Here is a 19,549-nt window from a genome sequence, read left to right on the forward strand (position 1 = left end):
GGGAAGTCAGGCCAGCTGACAATTGGAGCACAACCCCAACATGTACAATCTGATGGGTTGGCCCCAGATTCACAGTTACAAATAAATCAGTAAATTTGATTTGTGGTTCACAATCTCAAGGTATGGAACACATTCATTCAGCAGCACCACAGGAGTTGCAAGGGGATATCAATAGTGCTAATTGTGTTTTCAGTGAGCTTTTACTGTGCTTACAATCACTGTAATGCAGCTGAAGCAATGTGACAAATTCTTATTAATTTACCTCTTGTATGAAGAAAGCTTTAAATTTGTTTTAAAAATCACTATAGTTAGTCTTAAAGTTCTGTCACTTAAGTTTGGTAGTAGGAAGGATGTATATATTTTTCTGACAATGAAATCCAGTGTTGCAAATAAAATAACTGATTTTTTTACACCTCATAGAGTATGTGATAAAGCTTCCCAAAGTTAGCCTTTTTAGCTCCTCTGGATGTTACAGCAGAGAATGGAGACAGGATATGACCACTGAGAAGATGCTGGGTTTTCCTGGCAGAGAGGTGACCCAGAACTGTAACAGAAGTGTGGCCAGTTGCTATGATGAGAGTTAAATGAGTTTTTCCTTTTTATTTTTTTTCTTCTCATGATTAGGCAATCATCTGCAAAGGGCAGCACAGCATATCCTACACGTTGTCAAGGAACCAGACTGTGGTGGTGGAGTGCATGATACAGACACGGACATGTTTCAGTTAACACTTCTTTCTAACACTTCTGTCCCATTTCCCCTTCCTTGTATGCTTTGACATTTGACCAGAACATCTACCATTCTGTCATCCCCAGGAGGAAAGAGATAGAGATAATTATAAAAATTACCTATTCTAAAATGGTAATAGAATACAACCATATCCTCAGATATTTTTGATTGTTTGATTGTTTTTGAGATTGTGTTCTAATAACAGCATTTCTCTTTTCCCTTTTCCACCTCCAAACTCTTGCACATACCCATTCTTACTCTCCTTCAAATTCATGGCCTCTTTTTTTTTTAATCACTCTTGATGCGATAAAAATAGATATTAACAGTAGACACAAAAAAGTAAAGGCAACCACTTTTTAAAACAAATCTAATAGAAACATTTTGTAAATAGTGTAAGTCAAAGAAAACAAAAATATATTGAGGCTTCCGCAGGTAATTGCAGCAGTGTATAGAAATACTCATGCTATGTGGTCAGTGCCTTACCATGTTCTAGAAAATGCAAAGCGTGAGCACTTTTATAATTATATTTTAAGAAGACAAAGATTGATATCCTACTAACTGCTTTTGTCTCAAAAAACTTCTATGACCTTAAGAAAGTATAAGATGAGTGTAGGAAGAGTTAATGGCGTGTTACAGAGCCTAGAAGTAAACCAAACAAAAGCAGAAGGAAAGAAAGCAAAAAACATGAATCAATGAAATTGAAAAGAAAAGTATTAGAAAATGCACCCAAGACTCAGGACTTAAGAAACAGCAGAAAGTTTTAATGTGGACTCATAAAGATAAAAGGCAGAAGTGAGGCCTGCACTTCTGTATAAGAGAGAAGTGTGGACAGAGTGAGCCGTGATTTCATGCGTTAGATTGGGGAGGTTGGTCAGCAAGTAAAGCAGCAGGTTTTGATTTTCACAGTGTAGCTTCTTTATGTCTGCTGGAAATGTGAAAGGTAAAGTGGGGGCTTAAGACAGCAAATCCGGATGCCAAAGATTGACTCCATCCTGCACGGACCATTTTCCCAGACTTTACAACAACCAAGAGCAGACTAGGGACAGCTGTCAGAAAGAGAGTCATAACTCTGCCAGTAACTGTACCTTAAGATCATTAAATACAGGTGAGCTCACTTCACAGTACACTTTACAGTTACCAATTGGAAGAGCAGCACTGAGCACCTGGTGTGGAAGTGGCCTCTGGACAGCGCTGTGAGACAGTCGTGTCTCCACAGAACAACACTATAGCAACAACAATGACATAAACCAGCAGACCTACTGGCCAAATGACTCTGCCACCAGTTTATGCATACATAATTAAGGACTATGAAACATGACTTAACCACAAAAATCCTTGGTTCAGAGTTATATTTTCTAGTGAAAAAATGTAAATGTACGCTTCAGCATAGGTAGAGTGGGTAGACCAGAAAGCTCCATAGCACATGTGAGCTTCAATAGCTCCAGCTAAGAGGAGGCAACCTACATCAGAGTTACCTTTATCTAAACTATCCTCAAAATTTTGGAGAAATATTTGTCTCTATAGCTATCAGATTAAAAATTAAGATAAAAATTGGTGTAAGTAGCTGCCTGAGGAAGAAAACTGCCTCAGAAACTAACACTATGAAATTCTAAATGACTAAATGGTCAGATTTTTAAATTAAATAATTAATGTATAAAGTGCTCAAGTTAAAACTTCCTAATCCTGAAACATCCCCAAAGAACATAAAATAAGTTTTTATGAATATTATGAATGAGTTTTATATTTTAGGTAAGTTCCTTTTTAGCCAAAATATAATAAAGGGAAAGGCTAGTGACAAGTGGGAGAAATACTTACAATGCATGTCCCAAAATATAAGATACTCCTAGAAATAACTGAGAAAAATACATACATACACCAAAGAATTTAGTAGATATTCATTTTAAAAGAGCAATAAATGGCTCTTTAAAATAAGAAAATATGCTGTACTTCAAAGGAAAATGATTTTAATACTACTTTTGTCTTACTAAATTAGAGACACCCAAAGACTTTTGTCAAAAATGTGAGAAAGACAGATAAATCTCCTACACATTATAAATTAATGCAACTTCCCAGCATAGAAATTTGGAAATGGCTATGAGAAATCAGAGATGTTCACATGCTTTGAATGAGCTCTGATCTTTCTAAGGAAAAGTTGTCCTCCTCCCACAGATTTATCCCAGGGATGTCCTTACACATGTACAACGGTGACATTGTACAAAGTTCTTGCTCAAAGCATTGCTTAAGAAATACTTGAGTATGGGCCCATGGCAGTGCAGCAATGCACAATGCAGCAGTGTACAGTGCAACAGTGCACAGTGTGGCAGTGCAGCAGTGCACAGTGCACAGAGCACAGTGCAGCAGTGCAGGGGTGCATAGTGCACTGGTATCCTGCAAGGCTATGGAGCTGAGCAAGGAAAAGCTCTGAATACAGACTCAGAAAGAACTCATCAAAACAGACTGAAGGAGCAAATAGCAATGGCATTTGTGAGTCCTGCTGTTAGTATTGGGGTCAGTTAAGGTTACTTACTAGGAAGTGTCAAATAATTAAATCATGGTGTTAAATACACACAATAATACTAAGTGGTGTATTAACATTAAGTGTTGTATTGTTAAATTGGTATTATTGAATGACTTTAACAATTCCTCGGTGCACTGAAAGTCTCTAAAAGGGTAAATAAAACATTGACTAGGCAGCTAGCTTTGGGAAGGAAGGAGTAGACAGGTGATGTGCAGATTTGGGGACCGTGTGAAGCTAAACAGTTCTAGACAGCTGGGCACTGTAGATGAATAACAGACATAACCATAAATACACACTTAGTTATTTAAATGACATCTCAAACTCAGAAGCAAGGTTTCTGCTATTTGCACACAGTATTAACAGCAGCTCCACTCTCCAAGTGCCACCTAAGAGCTCTCTTCTTTGTTATGGCAATGATGAGCATGCACTTCCTGTCAATACTGTTATGGGACTTTATAATGATTCTTAAAGCTTGGAAGATGTGTACTCTTCTCGCTGCAAAGCCTTTTTACTACGAGTGGGCTGGAAGCATCCTCAACAATAGGGAAGAGAATTGTGACTGACAGTTGTCACTGATACTGTCCCACCCTTAAATCAACAGCTTGTTTTCCCACAGGAAGTAGACAGGCAGATGCTGCTGAGTGTGAGACAGTGTGTTCTCTTAAGGAGAATCCTGAGTAATTCTCTGCAGCCATGCAACATCCTTTGATGTTGAATGCAGTCTTTTTGTGTGTGTGTGCCTTTCCCTTCTCAGAATGAATTACAGATGTAGTTGGATTTTCCCCCAGCTGACTTCTGAGTGCTTCATTTTGTCACAGTAGTAAATCACAAGGGATTCCCAAAATAATATAAAAAGAATCAGCAAAGAAGCCCAATTGATAAAGGCATTAGTCATCCAGCCTAATGACCCAAGTCTAATTCCCAGGAACTACAAGGTTGAGGAGGACCAATTCAGGCAAGTTACCTTCTGACCTCTACATGATCGCCCACATGCATGCCCCTCACCACACCACTGCCCCACATATACACAACCACACAACAATAAAGTAAGTAAATAAAAGGGAAAATCTAAAGATAAATAGTGCTGAATGTGACGGAAAAAAACACCGACATTGACTTCTGGCCTCAGTGTACACAAACACACAAACAAGCACTCATACACACTCTTTACGGAAGAATACTTATTTTTTATAGCCGCTAGATTGTGAATCTGAAAACTGCAGGTTTTTGAAGGGGAAAGCAACTGAAACCCAGGTCAGAGATGACAGTGGGCCTCAGCATAGAAGGCTGTGTTTTCCAGCCATCCCCATTGGCTTGGTGTCAGTAGCTTGATGTCAGTGTTGCATGTGCAATGGTGGGGTATCGGAGCGAACAGTCAGGGCTAGGTCTGGGTTAAGGAAGGGATTTAAGGATGGTGGAGTTTGAACTAATACAAGCTAGAAAGATCTTAGAAATTGCTTCCTAGGGTTGGAGTAAATGAGGAAAGAAAATAGAGAAAGTAAAACATAAAATCTGAGGGAGTCAGAACAGATGCCTTACAGTGTCACTCAGATGAGACAAAGGACCAAGGACATGTGATTCAGCCAGGACGCTGCGTTAACTTAGTCCATTTACAATAGTTTTAGATTGCCGCACTCAGCATCAATTTAATATTAAAAAAACATTAGTAATATCTGAATTTAAAACTATTATTTTTGGAAAGTGTCCTCCCTCTCCCTCTTTCTTTCCCTTTTCCTTCTCCCACCTCCCCACCCCCTCTCATTTTTGAAAAGTGTCTTACGCCCCCCCTCATGTGTGTATGTGTGTGTGTGTGTGTGTGTGTGTGTGTGTGTGTCCTCATGAGCTCACTTACAAGGGTTGGCTTACCATTAGAATCCTTCATCATCTATATCATGTATGTATGTATACATGTATATATACACATGTATATATACATATACATGAAAGAGAGTGTCTGGTGTATCAGATACTCAGCCAGTTACAGGGGCAAAGAGCTAGGGCTGTGACTCAGCTTACCTGACAGGCACAGTCCTCTTCTATCCCCAACATTGCATATACTAATACAAGACCAAGGAGGTAGATAGAACACCCACCTATCAGTAGACATTCCAGGTCAAATAGCAATTTTCTTGAGCTCCAAGACAGGGTCAAAGGTTAGCAGGAAGGAAGTCGGGGCAGAAAAACAACAAGAGCGAGATGCTGTTACTTGTGAAGAAAGAACTAAATCAGTGGTTCTCAACCTTTGGGTCTCAACTTTTGGAAAACACATATTTCCAATGATCTCAGGAGCTGAGAGACCGCTCAGTAGAAAAATTAACAGTTATAAAGTAGTAACAAAAATAAATGTGTGGTTGGGCCTTTCTGAGACTATCAGAAATGTTCATTTGAGCCAGATGAGCAAAAGAGAGTCCCTGTACAGAGTAACAATAACAGGAGTAAAGAGGAAAAAATGGAAGGACTTAATTTGTGCTTGGGAGCTACAGTGGCAAGGCTGTACAGCGGTCCCTGGGATATTTAGATTCAGCAAATTGTATGGCAGCCGTTAGCATCCAGAAAAGGGCTGGAGGGTCAAAGTTTTGTTCAGAGCATATCATACCAGAGATGTTCACTTAGCCATAGAGTGGGCTGAACTTGTACCTACCAGAAGAATCAGAGCTGAAGGAGATTGGATGGGGTTATGAGAAAGGGGGGGGGGGCTGAAAGGGCAGATGTGTTCAGACTTGTATTAGAAGTGTACTGGCCCCCAAAGAAGGGAGGGGTAGGAAGCCAGCTGGCCTGAGCTGAGAAGGGAAGTTGATCAGATGAGTAAGGAAATAGATGTGGTTTTCTAAGGTGTACTACTGGTGGGTGAGCTGGTAGCTGCAGACAGCCAGGAGAGCTTCCCTAAGGTAAGCATCTAGTCACAAGGGGCTGTGCTAGGATCAGGATGCTTGGTGGCAGTATAAGGTTCCAAGAGCAGCCCTTGAAACTTGTATAGCAGCTCAACATGGCTGACATGATCTAAGCCAAGGGTTCTTTTCAAAGACTCACTTTTGTATATTTTCCAAAGGTTACCAGAGACAGGCTTGAATCTTTAACAGAAACCAGAACAAACCTGTGCCTTTAACCACAGTTCAAGGTGCTCCAGTGTGTGTTTGGATGGGTACAAGATCCAAAATCAAGAAGTGAGTGAAGATTCAAGGGAGATGACCAAAAGCAAAGCTGAGAGAGGGCTCCTGGATAGGAACTTCCATGCCATAGAAACAAAAGAGTCAGAAAATAAATGTAGGAGAGAAGGAAGAAACGAGAGAAACTTTTTGTACCACTTCAGCTCAGTCTTCTGGGCTGCACAGGCATTCCACAAGTGTGCTCTCATTATACATAAATTTTCAAGTTCTCACTGTGGCTATTCTGAATGCCAGTGTCCTGTGAATAGCAGATAAATTCAGAAGCATCTTGGCCTGTGTGCCACTCAATTGTCTAACAAAATTTAGAGGTATCTCATCTTGTCTACATGACTGCCTGTAAGAGAAAGTGGAACTGATCCAAGAGAAGAAAAGATGGACTGCAGGTTTCCCACACCAACTGGGGTTTCAGTCAGAAGGTGTCTGAAATTTCTTTGCTGGTGAAAACGGTAGGAGGCTTGTGTCTTAAAGGAGAGAATCTTACTAGCGCTCCAGAGGTTAGATGTGAAGGGGAGTGAGGTGATAAATCATGTATGGCTAGGCAGATAAGCACATGGCTCACAGTGATTGATCCTAGCAGGGTGTTTTAATTGAAATAAAATTTCAGATCTTAAAGTCAATTTCAGTTGAATCATGAGACATGAAGTCAGTGACTTAAAGTCACAGTGTGGCACTTCTAGAGGGAAGTAATGCTTGTGGGCATGAAGGGGTGGGGCTGGAAGTGGACCTCAGTGGCAGACCACCTGCCTAGCCTTCTAAGAGCAGTGTGTGACATTTTAAAAGAGTGCTCACTTTTAGAAAGTATGTGAAATCCCGCCTCTCTTCTCTAATACCAACGGACATTAGGACCCACAGTGTGTGGAAGTCCCATCTCTCTTCTCTAATACTGATAAACATTAGGACCCACAGTTTGTGGAGTCCCGTCTCTCTCTAAGACTGTTGGACATTAGGACCCACAGTGTGTGAAGTCCCGCTTCTCTATAAGATTGATGGAAATTAAAACCCACAGTGTGTGAAGTCCCACCTCTCTCTAAGACTGATGGACATTAGGACCCAGGCTTCAGGTTTTGTGTTGTGACCAGGAACATACAGGGTTTCTCACAGTTACTGCACTCACTCCTAAGCATCTTTTGGAATGAAAGTTTAGGGTGAGATATGATGCTGAGTTTGAAGAAACCATATATTCTCCTTTTTATGTTTCTATATTCATTAAATATTTGCAGTATTTGTGACCTTTCTTTAAAAAAAAAATAAAAGCTTTTAAAAAGGAAAAGAAAGGAAATGTAGAAATTACCTCCACAAGATCTGCACAAGCTCAGACTGGTCAGTCATTTGTGCATGGGTGGGAGAGAGGCTGTTGACAGCTGGTGAGATGACGGATGCTGGGGAGGGGAGAGTCGGTTTTCTTTGAGGTTGCTGACCCTGGTAGGTGGAATATGCCCTATGCCAGTGCACATATGGGAATCAATAGGCTCAGGGTTAAGGAAAAGAAATAAGAAGTTGGGAGGGGGATATGGGGAGGAACCCAGAGGGCTTCGGAGTAGGGGACAGGGAGCAGGTGTGATCCAAACACATTGTGTACATGTATGAAGTCTCAAATAACAAATGTAAAATACTATCACCTTAAAAGCAAAGGAGATGGTGCTTTTATCCTATGCTTTTGTAAATTTTTATTTTGAACAGTGCACATATACAACTTACTTTTACATTTATTAATAAGTAATCTCAAGCTTAATAACCACAAAAAAGACTTCATAGTGCTGTTAGTCAGTAGAGCTAAGTTAACACATCCATCTTTGTTGGGAACTGTTAGGATTGGGTCCCCTGGGGCCATGCCCTGGCCAGTATGCAATTGTTATTCTGTCCTGGCAGCTTTCTGTTGTGAACATTGTGCCTTGCTGAGCTGACCACAAGTTCCTGTTTTGCACCCTGGTTACGTTGGTTACATGGTTCCTCTTGTCCTGGGGACTTCCCATCTACATTGTCTTGTATTTTTCCACCTGCCTCTATACTCTATAAAAGTCCTTGGCCCCTCCTCATTAAACAGCATTCTCTTAGAATGGATGATCCACTGTCTGGAGTGATTCTTCAACCCGTTGTCCCTCGCTCGATATCTCGGGGCATTTGCAGTGCGGGTGCTACAAATGGTGGTTTCACCAAGATCAAGAAAGAAGGGAGGATACAGACAGGTTGCCCCAGGAAGTTGGCCAGCACCCAAGGAAGGTAAGATACGGGTGTATTGGAAAATGGATGCCACTACATCCGCTGCCATCATGGTGGGCCAATTAACTAAGTTATTAAAGGAACAGGGCAACAGGATTAAACATAAGACAGCTAATGAATTTATTAAAAATATAGAACAGAGCAGCCCCTGGTTTCTGGTATCGGGGAGATTAAACTTACAAGACTTGGACAGGTAAAAAGTGATTTACAACAGATGTTACAGAGGGAGGGCTCAGAAAAGGTCCCTATATCTACCTTTTCTTTATGGCGCCTCGTTCAAGATGCCCTACATAGTACCAATGAAAAAATAAAAGAACAGTTAGGGGCCTTGAATGAAACTTTAAATGAGGTATAAGAACAGGAATTTCTGAAGTCACAGGCTTAGATACAATGGACACTTTCTCCTTGGAGTCCGAGGGTGAGGAAAGTTTATTAAGAGCAGATATCAAGACTTTGAAACAGCCTTTACACAAAGTGACTATAGAGGGTGGGACAGATAGTAAAAGAGACAAGGATTGACCCCCACCCTATAATCCTGATTTTCAGAGTCAATTCTCTTTGCCTGAGGCCTCTGCACCTCCAAAAGGAGTTATTTTTCCTGTGATAAAAGTGCCTAACCCCAATAATCCAGGACAGGCTCAAAGACAGCATGAGGCTCCTCAATTTAAGGACATAAAACAATTGAAAGATGCAGTTATGGCTTATAGCCCTCATGCCCCTTTTACTGTAGCAATTTTTGAATCTCTTAATACTCAATACCTGACACCCAGTGATTGGCAACAAATGTGTTGGGCCGACTCTGCCAGTGGCAACTACCTGCTTTGGTGCAGCAATTATCAGGAGCAATGCATACAAACTGCCACTCAGAATGCTGCAGCCCGCTTTCCTCAAAGGAATGTAGATATGCTTGCAGGCATGGGGCAATACGCCACTTTGAAAGCTCAAATTCATTATGACCCAGCTGTGTATGCTCAAATTGCTACTTGTGCCCACCGGGCATGGAAATATTTACCTAACAATGGGGCAGGAGAACAATTGTCCAAGGTAATTCAAGGGCCCTCTGAACCATTTCAGGAATTTGTAGATCGCCTTATGCAGTTAGCTGGTCAGATATTTGGGGATGTAGAAGGAACCATGCCTATTATCAAGCAATTGGCCCTTGAAAATGCTAACAAATACTGTCAAGATGCCTTGTGACCACATAAAAGCAAGAGTGTTGGTGATTATTTAAAAATTTGCCTGGGACATTAACTCCACACATATCATGGGACAAGTCCTTGCTTCCACTGTAGAAGGGAAAGCATATTCCAGTGGAGCTAGGCCTAAGACCTGTTTCCAATGACAACAAGAAGAGCATTTCAAGCAGGAATGTACCCAAGGCTGTTAAGGCACTAGAGTGCCTCCCACAGGGCCAGGCAAACCTGGGTTGTGCCCTCGATGTAAATCATGGACATCACTGGGCAAATGAGTGCCACTCTAAAATGGATAAGCAAGGTAGACCTTTACAGGGAAACGGGTCTCAGGGTCTGCTCCAGGCCCCAACACAGTGGGTGTATGGAGCCTTGCAGACACCCGCACAGAGACATGCACATTTTATCCCACAAAGAAACCCCTTTCTATCAGAGACCTCATCAGAGGTACAGCAGCATGTGCAGGACTGGACCTCTGTACCTCCTCCAGAGCCATACTGACTCCACCGATGGGTCTCCAAGCCATAGGTACAAGGGTCAAAGGCCCCCTACCCACAGGAACAATTGACTTACTGCTGGGTTGCAGTAATGTTCTAATGAGAGGCCTCAAGGTCATACCAGGAGTCCTTAATCCAGATACGATGGGAGAAATAAAAATAATGATGGAAACCACTAAGGGTATCCTTGTTATACCTCAGGGTTCCCAAGTGGCTCAACTTGTCCTGTTGCCTCAGTTTAAAACTTCCACCCCTTCTTAAAAGACACAAGAGAAGGACAATGGTTTGGTTCCACAGAATCTGAAGCCTTTTGGGTAGCTGCCATGAATAGTTGCCCCACCATGACACTCACAACCAATGGCAAAGAGTTTAAAGGACTTTTGGATACTGGACTGATACCTCTGTAATTTCACATAATTTTTGACTTAAGGTTTAGTCATTGCAACAAAGTGATACTCATCTGCAGGGTATTGGGATGGATCCTGGTCCCCTTCGGAGCATACAGCTCTTAACTTGGAGAGATCCTGAAGGGCATATAGAAGTTTTTCAGCCCTATGTTTTACATCATGTTCCAGTTAATTTATGGGGAAGAGATATTCTGGAGGGAATGGGAGCTGTTTTAATTACACCCTCTGTACAAAAGATGTTACAGCAACAGGGATACCGCCCTGGCCAAAGCCTGGGAAAGCATCTTCAGGGTAATGCTCAACCCATAACTGATTTAGCTCAGGAGACTCGTTGTCCCTATGATAGAACAGGGTTAGGAAATTTTCCACAGGAGCCATTGTAACGCAGCCTCCTATAACATGGAGAAAAGATGACCCTGTTTGGGTAGAACAATGGCCCCTTTCTAAAGAAAAGCTGGAGGATGCTAATGCTGTAGTTCAAGAACAACTAGCTGCTGGCCATATAATACCTTCTATGTCACCTTGGAATACTCCTATTTTTGTTATTAAAAAGAAGTCTGGTAAGTGGAGGCTGTTGCAAGACCTCCATGCAGTCGATCTCTCCATGATAGTAATGGGAGTACTCAACCCGGATTGCCTCTTCCAGTTGCCATTCCAAAGGACTGGCATATGATAGTGACTGACCTCAAGGATTGCTTTTTTACCAGCCCTTTGCATCCTAAGGATTCTCATAGGTTTGCTTTTAGTGTCCCATATGGAAACTTTAAGGAGCCTTATAAGAGGTACCAATGGGTAGTCTTACCTCAGGGTATGGCCAATACTCCCAACATGTGTCAAATGTATGTTTCTGCTGCCATCAAACCAGTTAGAAAGCTGTATCCCAAAATATATCTCATTCATTACATAGATGATATCTTGATAGCGGCCCAACTGGAATCTGAAGCCTCGGATGCCTTAGCAGCCTTATAAGGAGTATTAAAACAAGCCAAATTACAGATAGCCCCAGAGAAAATTCAACAACACCACCCCTATCAATATTTAGGCCATCAACTTCTTTAAAATGGCATCAAGCCACAAAAGATTGCCTTGCATTTAGATTCTTTGAGAACCTTAAATGATTTTCAAAAGCTCGTAGGAGACATCAATTGGATCTGACCTAGCCTAGGAATCTCCTCTGGTCAGTTGAAGCCTCTTTTTGATATCCTGCAGGGTAATCCAGATCCCTCCTCTGCCCAAATATTAACACCTGAGGGACGTGCCTGTAAGCAGATAGTGCAAGAGGCATTGACCAAAGCACATGTTAATTACGTAGATTAGAAACAAACATTACAGTGACTAATCTTTTGTACAACCCATGCCTCCACTGGGCTGTTTTGGCAAACTGGGTCCATCTTATGGGTTCAGTCAAAAGTGTTGCCTGCAAAAATGGTTCTGTCATATCCACAGGCTATGGTGTTGCTTCTTTTCAAAGCTTGTAAAATTAGTATGCAAACCTTCAGTAAAAACCCAGATCATATTATTACACTACTTTCTGAAGCACAATTATTAGAGTTACAAAACAATAATGATGACTGGACCATATTTTTGTCCTCTGTTTCTAGTCAATTTGATAATCACTATCCTCCTAATAAGTTGAGTGACTTTTTAAAGTAACATCCTGTGACTTTTCCTAAAATAATTAAACAACAACCTATTCCTAAGGCCAGAGTGGTGTATACTGATGAAACCTCTAAAAGTATTGCCGTCATAGTATAAGAGTCTGTAAGCAAGTCCGTAACTGTACCCACTTGGTCTGCACAATTAGCTAAATTATAGACAGTTATATTAGCTTTACAACTCTTTCCTGACCAGCCACTTAATATTTTTTCTGATAGTAAGTATGTAACTCAAATTTTAGCCCTCTAAAGACTTGTCCATATATTTCACCTCTCTCTAATGTACAATCCTTGCTGTTGGAATTACAAGGGCTTATTTGGTGTCGAATCTCACCCATCTTCATTGGGCATTTGTAAGCTCACTCTTCCTTACCTGGTCCCTTAGCTGAAGGAAATCACAAGGCAGACCAGTTAACTCAAACGCCCATGCTTTGTTTTCAAACGACCGGTATGGATCAAGCTCCCCAACTTTATGCCAAGTTTCATCTTAATGCTCAATCCTTGTGACACCATACTGCAGTATCTAGAAATCAAGCCATCCAAATAGTAAAGGATTGATCATCATGTGCTGAATTCCTTCCTATTTTACATTCTAAAGTCAATCCTAAGGGACTCATGCCTAATCACATTTGGCAAATGGATGTTACTCATGTTCCTAGTTTTGGTAAATTGCAGTTTGCACATGTTTCCATTGATACATATTCTGGACTCCTTTTCTCATCTGCCCATTCAGGAGAAAAAATTAAGGCTGTCAAGGCATTTATTGCTGGCCTTCTCATACATGGGGACTCCCAAACAATTAAAAACTGATAATGGACCAGCCTATACTAGTGCAGGGCTTGCATCCTTTCTCTCTTCCTACGATATTTTACATAAGACTGGCATTCCCCATAATCCGCAGGGCCAAGTGATTATAGAATGGGCACACCGTATACTTAAAGCTTATTTATATAAGATAAAGAAGGGTGAATACAGCGGAAAAACTACCCCGCATCCACAATTAGCCTATATATTATATATTTTAAATTTTTAAACTATTGATGCTCCTGCTGCAGATAAACATTGGAGACCTTCTACAAGACATAAAAGAATGGTGAAGTGGAAGGATCTGTCCACTGGTGTATGAAAGGGTCTGGATCCTCTTTTGGTATGGGCCTGAGGCTCTGCTTGTGTTTTCCCACAGGACAATGAGGTACCCATTTGGGTTCCTGGGTGCTGTGTGCATCCTGTCTCTCATCCATCTGCCCATCAGCCTTCAGGAGGCAGCATGGACACCAGTGAAAAGTCCCCCGATCGTGACGCCAGTTGTGGTGGTGCACACCGGTAGGATTTGCTGAAGGAAGCAGAGGCAGGAACATCATGAGTACGAGTGCCTGGAGTAGTTCCATTTCCAGTGAAGCATACAGAAGAGATCAGTTTGATCCTCTTTCAAGAAAAGAGAGACTTTGACATCACTGCCGCCATTATCGGAGCCATCGCTTTAGCTGCCACTGCTGCAACAGCTACTAGAATTGTCATCCCTCAGAATTTAGACTTTGGACAAACTTTTTGAGGAGGTGGCCAGTGCCCTATCTACTCAAAATTCATTGGACTTCATGATTCAATTGACTGTTCAGAATCTTAATCAGCAGACAGCCTTGTTGCAAGAACAAATTGATAATTTGTGGGATGTTCATATCCTTCCTTGTTATCCTATGTATTATCATGCTTGCATTACCCCAGCTAAGGTGACCAATGCTTCTACATGAAAAAACAACAGGCCATTCAACAGTTCTAGACCGAACAGGCCCTTGTATCCCTGGCATTGGATAATCCCACTGCCCAAAATTTGGTTTAGCCTTGATAAATGAGTATCCAATGATGAAGGCCCCTGCCAACCTAAGACAGGGCGACTGTGTTTTGAGAAGCTGTACCAAGGATGGGTAAGGCAGATGACTAATGTCCTGGCAACCTAAGACAGGAGCTCATTTAATTTATATGAAGGTAGTACCTGTTGTTAACTGTTAGGCTTGGGCCCCCTGGGGCTATGCCCTGGCTGGTATGTAATTGTTATTCTGTCCTGGCAACTTCCTGTTGTGAACATTGTGCCTTGCTGAGCTGACCACAAGTTCCTGTTTTGCACCCTGGTTACATTGGTTACATGGTTCCTCTTGTCCTGGGGACTTCTCATCTACATAGTCTTGTATTTTTCTACCTGCCTCTGTACTGTATAAAAGTCCTTGGCCCTCCTTATTAAACAGCATTCTCTTAGAATGATTGACCTGCTGTCTGAAGTGATTCTTCAACTCATTGTCCCTCGCTCGATACATCGGGGTATATGCAGCGTGGGCGCTACACATCTTGAAAACTAATCCAGCAGAGGGGAGTCTGCCCAGCTTTATAAATATGGCTTATGTGATATGGCTTTATGCTATCTCTCCTTTAGATTTTTATGTTGCATTTTTAAGCAAGTTACATGTTTATTAAGCCTGAAATGCACATAGCTAAGCAATATACATCTGCTCGGGTTGATGGGTTCCAGTGAAACTAGTAACTTCGTTTATCCCAGGCACATTTCACTGGAGCAAGGAATTAAAGGCCATTAAATAAACAAGAAAGAAGTAATGCTTGTTGGCTTGGTATGGGTACTGTGTGCATGGGGACATAGAGGAGAAGTTTACAAAGGAAATTCATGACCTGCTGGGAAGCATGTGGAGCTAAAGGATGGAGCAGCTCTTCTTTTTACTTTATTCCTTTGGATTTAAAAAAATCATATATTTTACATCATTTATCTTTTCAGATAGAATTCATGATCAAAATAAAAACACCATGGAAGTTGATTTTCATGTCCTTATGTGCATACATGTCAGGGCCTATATGTTCATCCCACGGGCAGCTCCTGAATCCTCTGTTTTCAGGCGAGGACATTTGGGTGTACTCAGTGAGGCATTCTTCGCCTTCATGTAAATGGTTTCGACTGGAGGCCATGTCTGTTGCTGCCTTCAGGCAGACAGATAGGGAGCATCAGTACATACGTGTTTAATATCACACCCTGAGGATGTCCCTACACATAAGCAAACGTGCTTCTAGTTAACAGGGGAAGGCAAGACCTGTTTCAGTGGAATCTACTGAACAGGAAAGGCTCTGTTAGGACTCTAATATGTAGTGAAATATGATCTCCTGGCAGCTTTGAAATCTTACCAAGGAAAGGAAGCAACAATAACATTGGTGGCAACTTTAGCCCTCTCCAGAGAGGTTTCATTTTAATCTAGACATGAAGTGCTAAGAGCAGTCTTTTAAATATTCCCTCCACTTACACTCCGAGCTTTGGGCTGACTTGGGTAAGCCCCACATCCCATGTTCTCATGCTCACTGAGCAATGGCAGCCAGTGTTTTCCCTCTGTCCTCCAGGGTAAGCACTTTGTTTGTTCATGGACTGACTGACTTAGGGAGTTTAGCAAGCAGAGTCCCTTTGTTTCTTTAAAAGTTTGCTTCCTCTGAAAATAGAAAACAAAGAGGAGTTTGCTGTAAAAGTAGTATTTCCAACTTGATCCAAGAGAGAAAATCTAATATCATTCATTCTCCCAGAATAGAAAATTGAGCTTTCTTGCTAAAGTTGCACTTAAACAAAATGACTAAGATCTAGGAATCTACTGTACAGCATTATACCTGTAGTGTTGTGCATTTGTACACACCCACCTCAGGCTGAGAGGAGCTCACAAACCTGAGGACCTAAGTTTAAGCCCCAGAACCCAAACGAAGGGTGGTGATGTGTGCTTGTAACTTCAGCACTGGAGAGGTGGAAATGGGGCTCACTACAGCTTGGCTGAACAGCTTGCCCAGACTAACTGGTCAACTACAGACAAAGAAAGACTTCTCATAGCAGGTGAATGGCATCCCTGAAGGTGATATCTAAGACTGTCTTCTGGCTTATACATGCTTGTGGGTCTGTGTGTGCATACACACATGCACGCATGCATGCATGCATGCATGCGCATATGCACACACATGTGTAGTGGGGGAGGGGTCATATCAGTCCCATTAGGTCTTGGTCCATTGATAAAATGAACTAGATTTTAGAAAGGATCTGATCCTTATTCCCTGTAACTTCTCTCTTAGATAACAAGGAAGAGCATGAAGTCAGTTAAACAAAGATAAGGAAGCTGACAGTGTCCCAAGTCCCTGTTCCTGTGAGTACAACACAGAGCCTGATGGTTTTCATATGAGTCATGAGAGTGTTTGGTTTCTTCAAGTGGGCAGATCAACAGAGAGCCCTATCAACTTCATGGTCATCAACACCATTTTTGGCAGTCAGATCTATGATGCCCAGATCACACAGAGCACCACCTCTAGGTTTGCCTGCAGGATCATGTGTGACAGGAACAAGCCATACACAGCATTAGTATTCTCAGCTGGATTTGACTCTTCCAGAAATATATTTCTTGGAGGAGGTTCTACAATATATTCTGGTTTCAGAACTCCACCACTGCTGTGATGGAGTTAATTGCAGAGAACATGCTTAGTGTGAAGTCTGTAGTTAGAAGGTTTTTTTTATGTTTTAGGGTTTTTTCTTTATATATATATATACTTTTATTTTATCACACATGTGTAAAACAAACTACATACAGCAGGGAGAACCATGTGACAATCATGAGAATACTGAGTACTATATATGTTACATTCATAGTGACTTGGCCATCTGCATCTGTCTCCTTTGAAGTAAGTGTTTTTCCTGTCTTGTTGAGTCTAGATCTCCGAATGAGATTCAATATCTATTTTATCTCAACTCTAATAGCCTAACTTCTTTATCTTGATCTAAAATGATCTTGTCCCCCAACCAGCTAAACTTGGTTAAAGAACTCTATTATCAAGCCGGGCGTGGTGGCACACGCCTTTAATCCCAGCCCTCAGGAGGCAGAGGCAGGCGGATCGCTGTGAGTTCGAGGCCAGCCTGGTCTACAAAGTGAGTCCAGGATGGCCAAGGCTACACAGAGAAACCCTGTCTCGAAAAACCAAAACCAAAAACAAAAACAGAAAAAGAACTATATGATCTTGTCTTCAATGCCCCTCAGAGACTTGAGAAGGAATAAAACTTAAATTCCTGAGTGAACCAGCAGTGTGGGTTAGCAGTTTCCAAAATGTACAAATTTACTTAAGACAGTTTACCTCCTGACCAGTCCCCCAATACACTGTATAATGTTGGAGCCTCATCTTTAGCTTTCTGGCCTATATTTCAGCCAGACTTGTTCCCAGGGCAGGAACTATAGAGGACTTGCTTACCCTGACTTGGCAGAGTGCAGCCGTCTACTCTGCCTGCATCTAAATTGCCCATTTTTAGGCAGATTCTGTTAGTGGTGGAACGAGGACAATTTGCCCAGTTGTTATTTTGCCAACTTTGAAGCCATGTCCATAAGAAGGCTCTTTGATGCTCATCATCATCTTTGAGGTCGGCTGGTTGTTGTCAGGAGTTAACTTGTCTTGTTGTCAAAGAAGTTTAGGATTATGAGAACAACTTTAAATGCTATATTCTGTGTGTCTCTGAGGCTTTTGAAGACCTTATTCAACTATTTTACCTCATATATCGATATAGTCATATCTATCTGTTAGACTTAGGATATATATTCTTGTGTTAAAATCTGCCAATTATTTGACATCCCCATGTTTTGTATCAATATATTGAACTCTATCACAAGGACTTAAACATACCCTTCACTATAAGTAACAATTAAGGCCTTGAGTTAAGGAATAGGTTCAATCATCTAGCTTTTGTTCTATCCTCCCTTTATGTCCCTAAATCTCTCTTTCCTTTCAGCTCCCATCTCCTTGCCTATGTATGCAAGATAAAGACAAAGAGAGACATTCCTGTGTTTCCCCTAATTTTTTCTCTGTATAAGACCAATATTGACTTATGACCACCTCCCAATTAGAACAGGCAAACATACCGCAACCTATACAACTGTGCCCCCCACCCCCTTTGAGGGAATGGAGCATCGTTCTCTTAAGGTTTCTTCAGGTTCAATTGGGGCACATAATACTTTGGAGTGGGCCCCCCAAAATTGGAGAGAATGCTTAAGCAATATAGTGATTGCATTTGTGATTCAGTTTTTAAATGTTGAGACATTCCAGGCTTAGTAGGATATTGCAATGGTAGTCCTAATTGGATCAGAAGTTTTCTACAATATTGTTCAGGAAGCTGTCCAACTCTGATGAGTAAAAGGAACAGAATCATCCAGGGCTGGATCTAGGAGGATGCAGGATATCAGTGCCATTGTGCTGGGGGGGACTGATTCCTCTCAAGTCTGATCCAGCTGGTTATTTTGTTCTGAAAACACAATCTCTTACAAGTATTATCCAGTTCTAACATTATAATTGTATGAGGTTTGCGGGATGCCCGGAACAATTAAAGTGTATGGGTCGACATAAAGCATTTACAAATCTTCCTTCTTTCCTTACTAGTAAAGGCCTCTAATAGTAATTCACAGAGTTTCTGTGGTCCACATGAGGCCTCTCTATGCCTATACATTTATACCTCTGCCAGTCTCAGACCTATTCCCATGTAGTGTGATTAGGAATATAAATTACCTGCTTGTTCTGTAGTTTGAGTTCTTTACATCTCAATTGTGGACCCCTCTCTCTTCCCCTCCTGATCCCACCCCCTCCCTCATCTACCCCCGATCCCATCCCCTCTCTCAACCCCTTTCCCTCCTTCCCCTAGTCCTTAGATAGGGGAGCTCTCCTCCCCTACCATCTGATCTTAGTTTATCTAATATCCCCTGTACTATATATGACCTCTTCCTGTGTGGCCTGACTGGGCCACTCTACACACTCAAGACTCTGTCCATTGTCCAGCTTTAAGTCTCTGTAAATGTCCCTATGTCCTGCTGGGTGGAGTCTCTCCTAGGATGTCGGTGTTGGTTTAAAATCCACATATGAGTGAGTATATACCATGCATGTCTTTTTGGGTCTGGGTTATCTCGCTTAGGATGATCATTTTTAACTCCATCCATTTGCCAGCAAAACTCAAGATTTCCTTGTTCTTAATAGCTGAATAGTATTCCATTGTGTAGATGTACCACAGTTTTTTTTATCCATTCTTCAATTGAGGGGCATCTCGGTTGTTTCCAGGTCCTGGCTATTATGAATAAGGCTGCTATGAACATAGTTGCACAAATGTTTTTGTTGCATGGTG

The 19,549-nt window shown here is 41.6% G+C and overlaps 1 pseudogene across 1 annotated transcript in view; it reads left to right on the top strand.

Annotated features, from left to right (window-relative positions):
* LOC311607278 (E3 ubiquitin-protein ligase pellino homolog 2-like) overlaps positions 1–19,549 on the top strand; it is a 34,327-nt pseudogene that overhangs the window by 1,597 nt on the left and 13,181 nt on the right. The window contains exons 2-3 of the transcript in view: positions 625–692; positions 16,588–16,811. The product of the transcript in view is annotated as an E3 ubiquitin-protein ligase pellino homolog 2-like (transcript). The remainder of the gene's footprint in view (positions 1–624; positions 693–16,587; positions 16,812–19,549) is intronic.

Source organism: Acomys minous (assembly GCF_964271855.1).
Source record: "Acomys minous genome assembly, chromosome: 10".
NCBI lineage: Eukaryota > Metazoa > Chordata > Mammalia > Rodentia > Muridae > Acomys > Acomys minous.